The sequence below is a fragment of the Lygodium microphyllum genome, chromosome 6 (genome assembly GCF_053477565.2).
Source record: "Lygodium microphyllum isolate KBCC chromosome 6, Lygodium_microphyllum_v1.1.10, whole genome shotgun sequence".
NCBI classification, from domain to species: Eukaryota; Viridiplantae; Streptophyta; class Polypodiopsida; order Schizaeales; family Lygodiaceae; genus Lygodium; species Lygodium microphyllum.
The window spans coordinates 87,220,053-87,230,052 of NC_141140.1; positions in this window are offsets into that span (position 1 = coordinate 87,220,053).

Consider the following 10,000-nt stretch of genomic DNA (forward strand, 5'->3'; position numbering starts at 1 on the left):
CAAATTGGTATAACTCTCACTGTAATCTACTTCTAGTCCACCACTCGTCAACTAATTGATTGAGCTATCATTTTCTTTCAAACTTGCTATTAGTTTAGATATAGGAGATTGATAGCCCTATGTTTAGACGTTGGTAGCTTTCAACATTGAGACATTATCTTGCTAACTAAGAAATCAACCTAGAATTAAGCACTTCACATTTGTCAAGTTTGCTTACAGCATTGTGCATTCAAGTACCTTTTGAGATTGTTAATGCTAAAGTGATTTCCTACATATCTTGAGGACAAAATATGGACTCATTGTTGTTGATCAATATTATTTGAGATTACACTACATTTGACATGTCAAGCAAAGTTACTATTAAGTGTATAAGAGATGTAGAATGAATAAGCAAGCAAAACATGGACAAACATATGGACATGAATAATGGTAATGGGTACTCTTAAGACTAGAAAGATGCACTCTTAAAGAATCCTAGGAAATAAAGCAACATCCCAAGTTGTCCAACATACATTGATATTTTCAAGCTATAGATAAAATGCCAATGTTGTTAGGCATAATAGCATTTCTAAGACACTCAAAATTACAATACAATTTCAATAGGATCTTTTTTAAATGATGGAAAGATACCCTCCTAATGAACCCTTGATACCTAATGACCCACCCTAGAGGAATAGCTTAAATAACTTGCGCAACTAGAGATAATTTGGTGCACAAAGAAAGGAGCTTATGCAACAAACATTATTGCTCAAATAGTTGAATAAGTTTGAGATGAATGTCATGGTTTCATGGGGTGTTTGTGTGAATGTATTGTTGTTTTAACTTACATCATTTGAGGTCATATGTTTAGAAATCAAGGGGAAATTTGCCACCTCCTAACATCATGATACAACTAAAGGGCTTGTGATGAGCATGAAAGCAAAACGGTTTATTGTGCATGTATATATATAAGGGTTTGTTAAACATGTGGCACATGAAGTAGAAACTCATTAAGTCTATTACAAAATCAAAACTACAACCCTAACTATGTAGACTATGATGTGAAGCATGAGATATTAGTGGTCTATGATGCAATGTGTGGTGTATCACATAAAAAGATTTGTGTGACACCCATGATGACCCTCTTGTAAAGTATGTAAAGATTAGTGTCTAATTGTGTGCTATGAAAATGAATTGATTCCATGTGGTATGTCATGCAACGACTTACAAGTAGAAGCTCACTCCACACATATGTGCTACTAGTTTGTTTATGTGAGTTATAAAAAAATGTGCTCTTGAAGCTACCATGTGACAAAGGAAGGATGTTGGCTAGGATGATGAACCACCCTAGAGGAAGAGCTTGAATAACTTGTGCAACTAAAGATAATTTTGTGCACAAAGAAAGGAGATTGTGCAACAAATCTTGTTGCTCAAATACTTGAATAAGTTTGAGATGAACATCATGGTTTCATGAGGTGTCCTTATGAAGATACTATTGTTTTTAACTCGGTTTACTTGAAGTCAAATGTTTAGAAATCGAGGGGAAATTTTACCTCCTAAAATCATGGCACAACTAAAGGGTTTGTTGTGAACACATGAAAGTAAAAGGGCTTATTGTGCATGTATGTGTAAGGTTTCGTTGCACATGACACATCAAGTATAAACTCACATATGTGAACCCAAACTATGTAGACTATGATGTGATTCATAAAATATTAGTGCTCTATGATGCAATGTGTGGTGTGCCGGTTTTTGTGTGGGATCTTAACAACTCACTTGGAAATTATGTAAAGATTAAAGAGTGATGATGTTCTACCCAAACGAATTGATATTATGTGGCATGTCACTTGAGGATTTATAGGCAATAATTAGACCAGAGTGTGTATACTATTAGTTTGATTATGTGAGCTATAAAAAAATGTGCCCCTAAAGCTATAGACACAACAAAGCATTACAAAACCACAATCCAAAGAAAACCATCAAGTATGCATTTAGTTTTTTGCATAACATTTATTTCATTTGGTTAGCTTGCCAAAAGTCTTATTTTGATTTATTTATTTTTAATTGCTTGTCCCCTCTAAAAAACTTGAATGTATGATGCACTTGCATTATTTTACATTTAAGTCAAATGGGATACATTTAACCACTTTTGATCTATACTATAGCTAACTTTTCACAAGTTCCATAAAATTAAAGAACTCAATAAATTGCAATTAAAATTGTACGATGGCTCCTCATCATATGATATGTAGCATCACTTGGTTAGTTGAAGGGTCCATGAAAGAGTAAATCGCACTTGAATAGCATTCTTCTACATTTAGAATCTAGTGCATATGATATGTGAAGTTTAGAAGAAGTGTGCATTCCCAAGGTTACATTGATAATCCATGTCCTATACAAACTTAGGAGATGAGCAAGACCAAATCCAAGTTGATATGAAAGCCCTATTTTGTGAAAGTGAGTTCATTTATGAATTTAGTGCAATAGTAAACCTTAAAATGTTTACATCTATTTTGTGAAACGTTCATAAGAGGAAACAAATTTCTAAGTATCCCAATTTATCATCATTTACACATCTAGAAGTTGCTTTTGTTGCTAAGTAACTATCCAAAGAAGAGAATTGCTCTGCACCAAACCTTTAGCTTCCTCCTTTTTCCTGATATCATAACTCACTCCCGAGAGTTTTCATCTCCATTACATGTCTTCGTTGAAGCTTTTTGTTTGTTCTCATTCTGCACCCTGCATTCACTACGTTCGCTCATCAACTCCACTCTGTTCGTTCGTTCATCTAATCTCATATCTGCATGCATCTGTCGTTTGATTCCCCCCTTTCGCTATGTTCACCCTGTGTCTGGCATTAGAGCCAATACACTTACCAACTTGAGAGAAGCAAGGTAGTCAGTGACGCCCAGAGGTTCAGCTCATGTTAGGCAATGAGGCTTGTGTGTGCCATGTTTGCCGTGTTTGAGCGCTTGAATCCTCTTCAGTCTAGTAATCCCTATGGCTTCCTCCAAGCAAGCTGGAAACATGTTTTCCTCTACACTCAAGACCCTATCTGAACAATACAAATCCCTTGGGAATTCGACAATCATCGTAGATGTCAACCACCTCGAAGTGGATACTACCAAAAATTGGCACATCTCATATCTATGGTGAGAACCAAATCTTCAAGTTTAAAGCTTCAACTGTTTACATTGAAGGCCAAGGTATATTGATTGTAGGGGACTCACTCTCCGAAGACTAGCATGTTAATTTACTTTCACTTGTGTACCCAAAAATACAAAAACACCAAAGTAAAAAGGATTACCCCTATATCCACCTAGGCTACATAGCTATAGGAATCATTCATCTCTTTCATTGAGATTTGAATGCATCCTGCATGGCTACTGTCTTAGACACCCGCCATCCCAATCTACATGACATGATAGTAGGTGTTGTTGTATCACCCCTGTCAAATGGTCCAATCTTCTTCGAACTACACCTAAACTATGTAATAGCAATTGATGATCCTTATTTGCCTGAATTACTTATGTTGCATATTAGGACAATGGGACTACAGATGAAGGTGTCCTCCGTCCATCTAGCCATACAATATAGAATGGTTTTCCAATGCATGTCATTTGCCATCCCTAGAGTAGTAGAAGGTGTGAATTCTTCACAGGACAAGGGACAAACAATCATAATGAAATCAGATGAGATTACACAAAGGTTTCTACCTGATTGTGTAAATTGGTTAGAGATAGATCTGCCTCATGAATGGGAGTTAGATATATCCTCCATAAAGAAAAAAGAAGTACTACCTCCCAAAGTCATAAAAGTCCAAAATATCAAAGGAAAAACTTTGTTTCTTCCCCATAATCAACTGAAAGATACTGCTAAGCCAGAACAAACAATACAGAAAATTCCAAAATAGCCACAGTTAAGAATTTCTCCTTTGCAAAAGGCAAATGAGCTAATGTTTCATACACAGCCTTGTTCGCATCAAGTTGTGCATGGAGTGTGACAGCACTGTAAAAAGCTTATTGAAAAAGCTTTCTCTTCATCTTCTGTACTAAATGTAATTCAAGATTTTGAATATGAAAACAATCAGTACAAAGCAGCTCCATATCTGTGTCCCGAAGATAATGCTTCATGGACACAGAGATCCAAGCCATGAATTGGACTCATCTTGCCCTAACAAGCTTGATAGAAAAAATGGAGTCACTTCAACAGATATCAAATCAACTTCCCGTCTTATGGCAACAAATCCAAAAAACTACAATGACAAGATCAATCCCTATATTGTCTACAAATACTTCACTAGTGCCTGCAACAAGCATTGTTACAGACTGATCTACTTTCTCAAACAAAAGGCTTCAAAAGGGTTGGAATTCACATTTCACTTCTCCTTCTTCAGGAACATTGAATGTATACCATATGGTTTCTTCTAAGGGTAAAGGAAAAGAAATCACACCCACAAGTGAAGGATGTTCAAGTTCTGCAACTACACCACTTCCCGAAAAAGATCTTTATTGCTATGAGGATCTTATAGAAGAAGAACATGAAGATCTGCTTCAACAAATGCAATATATTTATTGCCCCATGCTAGCAGATATTGACAATCAAACAGCTCCAAGTCTTTTCCAAAAATCTCTCCAACCAAGTCACACAACTATTGAACTAGCTGAGTATTTAGAACTCATGTTTCTTGACCGGTCAAAGAAGGATTACCAGAGCGCCTTTGATCAAATTGATGACAGAGATCTTGCCCACATTTAGAGACAAAGAAAAGAAAACAAAGTACCAGATCAAATGCCTCTCAAGATTGACCCAGAAGAAAAAGATAATGATGAACTTACTAGACATGTCCACAAGAGACTGGATTCCAGAATCATGGGTGAGAGTATAGAACAAAATCCACCTCATCATCCTCCCATGGAATTACTTGCATGGTATTACCATGACCAGGCTTACTTTGAGAAAAATCGAGCCTATGCCATCACTTCATTAGATGAGGACGGAGAAAGCGTGATTGAGGAAGAATTTGTTCCCATCAATCCTCATAGATCCCACACATCACCGACTTCTATATTATGAGAACAGATGAATGCCCATCATCAGCATCGTCATCATTTAAGTAAGAAGTCATCTCAAAAATCTTTTGAAATATCTCCTGTAAATATGGCCATGCCAATAAATGCTACATCCAGTGCCTCTACCTCTAAACCCTCCTATAATAGCTTCTACAAGAAAATAGGAGTCCTAGAAAAAGTAGGTTCTTTCCCCGTATGGTCCATTGATGGAAAAGCTCCTGAGGAGATCAAGCTCCTAATATATATGATGTATGCCTACGTTGGCCAAACAATGGTGGAAAAACCACAGACAAACATGATTGACATCCTCAATGCCATGACTCATGGTTTTGTAGGTGGTTTGAAATAGTGGTGGGTTTCCATACACCCACATGTCAAAATGGCCATAGCCCAACATGCAAACCCTATACAAATATTCTTTGAGCTACTACTAGGTGAATTAGTAGGAAACAAGTTATGATATTTTAGAAGCTTGAGAAGCTTTTTTCAAAGCCAAATTGTGTGGTCCCAGAATGTACAAACAATATTTAATCTATATGAGAGCTTTTTTGTATGAAGGGTTGGGAGCACGTGATAACTCCATGAAAGAACACTTAGTCTGTTCCTTCCTAGAATCAATCCCATTTTATTGCAAACAAAGGATGAAAAATGAAAATAGAGATTTCACAAATAGTGTTGGTCAAATCATCTAGACCATCGAACAAACAATCAAGGAAGTGTGCCACCATCAAAAGATGACACAGTTAAATAAAAAATTTCCACAATCTATCTGTAAACGTGCTTCAAAGTTTGATGCAGATTTCAAATGTGAGAAATGCAGTTGTGAACCTTTTTATTACATAAGCAGTCATAATAACCTTATTACAGAAGAAGTCACAATAACCATTGACATTGACATTCCTCAAATCAAAGGTCCTACTTCAACAGACAAAATCATGGACATAGATCTTCAAGACACTCAAATTCACACATAAACAAAAAAGGAAAATCCCACTATAGATTTGACAAAAATAGAGAATATGACAAAAACTCAAAAAAGGACTTGAAATGTTTCATATGTGGAAGTCCCTCACACTTGGCCAACAAATGTCCAAAAAACGGAAAAGATCAAGCTAACTCTGCAAAGGTGAATATGCATCACTATGACTATGACAATTGCTATTCATATGACAGTTACTCTCTGAATGTTACTCCTATGACAGTGATTATAATATTGATGATGAAGAAGGATATACAGATAATGTAGAAGAAGATTTACAATCATTTGAAAATAGAACTTCATGATATACTACAGAATCAACTCCCAGTGAACACTCCAATGATGAAGCTACACCATCAAACATTACTGAAGAATCGGATGATGATACCATCCATCCTACCAAGTTTCAGCCAATCAATGCTCATGAAATACATACTCTAGGAAAAAAAGACAATTTTATGAACTCTGCTTTAACTTCTTTCTTCAATTCCAGAAATGATTTTTCAAGAAAATCAAAAGAAAAACAGGTCAAGAAAAGTTCATCAGAATCCTCTGATTCTTATTCATCATCAACCTCTTCATCAAAACACAGAAAACAAAAGAACAAAGTCTGACAAGAATTTTTCTCCAATCCACATGACATACCAAAGCCAGGAACACTTGCTCCAGAAAAAAAAGGACAAGCTAACATGTTTATGCCCCATAAGCTAGAGAATCTTCACCAACCAAGGACAACATCCCAACTATTGCAATCATTTTCTACTATCACTATAAGAACTCAACAAGTTGGAAATGACATGGTAAATGCCATTCTACTAATGCAGCAAGAACTTCACTCCTTATGCAAGGTATATAGAAGGATATTGACAAGTCAAAAAGAGCTAGCCCAAGGAACAATTGCTATTCTTCAAGAATTGAATAATTCCTCTACAAATGCTCCAATTACACCTCTCAATCAAGTAAGGCTTGCACAACCAAGCGTCCACAAAGTCAATGCACTTGACACCGATGGCCCAATCCCAATGGTTTGTGTGCAACTAAAAAATACGCCTCAATTCTCACTTTTTGTTGATGCTTTGCTAGATATAGAATCTAATTTGACGATAACTCTATACAAGCTCTTTCCCAAGAGCTGTATTAAAGCTACAACTCCAATCATAGTGGAGTTATCCAACAACAAAAAGATTACACTTATCCATGCGACTCAAGCATACCTCCAATTAGGTGCAGTCAAGGTGCCTATAGAAGTTCAGTTGATGAGACAAATGAGGTATGATCTTCTCATTGATACATATATCCTCCAACATTTGGTACCCTATACATTTTGATCCGATCACTTCTCTATTTCCTACAAGGCAAAAAGGCGGACCTTTCTCTTCTTCCTAAGATTGGTTGAACAATCTATTCAATAAGTGAAGCAGCCACTTCATTAAAAACTATTGCTAGAGTCCATTGGCTAAAAGAAAAAATGCAAAAACATGACAAAGAGATCCAGAAGATTCAACATCTCCAGACATTCATGCATGATGATCCCCTAATCTACAAAGAGAAAAGAGAAAAATATGCCATCTCTCTTCCAATCAAAGACAATGCTACTCCACAAAAGCAATCCACTCAAGTATGAAAGATGAAGACATGATCATATGCAAAGAAGAGATTCAGACTCTTCTAGAGAAAGGATTGATAGAATCCACAAACTCGCCGTGGGCATGCCACGTATTCTATGTCAACAAACACTCTGAGCAGAAGAGGGGGGAAAAGAGGTTGGTCATCAACTATAAACCATTAAACAAATTCTTAATTAAGCATGGTCACCCAATTCCTCTTAAGGATTTGTTTCTAAAGAGAGTAAAGAAAGCAAATATCTTCAATAAATTTGATTTGAAATCTCGATTTTGACAATTGCCTCTCAAGGCTGAAGATCGTTACAAAATAACTTTTTGTGTGCCACAAGGACACTATCAATGGACTGTCCTGTCTTTTGGAATCAAAATTGCTCCTACTAAGTTTCAAGAAGGGACAGACTCAGTTTTTGGCAATTTTCCCTTCTGTCTAACCTACATTGATGACATACTGGTGTTCTTCCAGACAATCCAAGAACATTTGGAACACCTATCTTAGTTTGCAAAGGCCGTGGAAGATGCAAGAATGGTTTTGTCGCCAAAAAAATCCATAATGTTCCAAACAATAATAGAGTTTTTGGGAATAGGGATTAATCAAGGTCAAATTAAGTTGCAAGATTATATGCTAATAAAGATCCTTGATATGCCATAAGTCTTAACCAGTGTAAAGCAACTTCAACGGTTCTTAAGTTACTTAAATTGTATTAATTCTTCAACTCCTAATCTTGCCTATTATTCCAAGGAACTATATTCTCTCCTCCAAAACGATAATTTTCATTGGCAATCCATCCATACTCTGGCAGTTCAAAATATTAAAAATATTATCAAACATCTTCCTTCTTTACGCCTACCAATAGGCCTTCCATTAATCTTGCATACAGACGCCTCCGAATTCAGGTGGGGAGCATGCTTATGTGAAGAAGAATCTTCAAAATTACATCCATACATATATGCTTCAGGTATATTCTCCAACACTCAGCGAAACTATCCCTCCTATCGATGAGAGATCTTGGCAATGATAAAAGCAATCAAAGCTTTTAGATTCTTCATCGAATTTACTCACAATCCGCACTAATCTAAAGCATGTAATAGAATATCTAACAAAGAAAGCCCCCAATGAAATTGGGAATAAAAGACTTTTAAGATAGTCACTTTCCTTTGATGCCCTAGATGTCACTTTCGAACATATGTTCGATTGACATTCAAAATACTGTGGCAAACCTTCCCGCCAACCACCTTGACACCACAAAAGATAAAGCATTGTACAATATTATTTCAGATTGTATAAAATCTTTTAGTCATCTCAAAATAGCATCAATACTCCACTCAACCCGTACTCATGAGATTTCTTCTTATCTCATTACACAAAGATTTTTGTAACTCAACCTCAAGCCTATAAATACTCCCCATATTGTATCATTCTAGGATTAAAAAAAACACAAGAATACAACTCACTCTAGAGAGTTTTCATCTCCATTACCTGTCTTCATTGAAGTTTCTTGTTTGTTCTCATTCTACACCCTACATTCACTATGTTCTCTTAGCAACTCCACTCTATTCGTTTGTTCATCTAGTCCCATATCTGTGTGCATCTGTCGTTTGATTCCCTCCTTCCGCTACGTTCACCCTGTGTCTCCATTAGGCCCTTGTAACCATATTGTGCACCTCTAGGGCTTAACATGAAGTCAAATGAATAACCTCGAACGAGCAAACTTTATCCCTTTCCTTTTTCCTTCTATCCTTTTCTTGATACTGATTAGATAAGGCCCTCGTAAACATATTGAAAACTTGTGCACCTCTTGCTACTTGCCACCTTGCCATTGAACAAGTTCTTTTCAATACTATTCCATTGCAAGAATAGCATCACATTCGTCCATCGTCTATAGCAACTATTACTAGGAAACTCATTGTCTGCAGCCTTCTAGGAATCTCATTGTCTACAACCTACCCTATCTAGGCTCGAGTCCTATGCATGCAAAGCAAGAGTAGCTTGTGAGAATCATATAATGCAATGCTTAGAGCTTGATAATGGTGACCCAAGGGAACTTAGAATGGAGCAACAGTATGTCCCAAAGTTTGGGTCCTACAATACAAGGTGCTTTCCCCCATTGTGGGTGTTAATGTGAATTGCATACTAGATCCAAGGGTGCTACAGAGACTGCACAGCTAATCTGATACCAAGGTCGCATCAGTTGTGATCCCTGCATCTTTGTTCTATATCATGTTTTGGGCCAGTGTTTTAATGAACAGGAGACACTTGAGGCAAGTCGGTTCATTAATCGGGCCCTTTCCTCCAATCTTGCTTTATTAGTAGGCATACATAAGGCTATCTCGACTAGGACTTCATT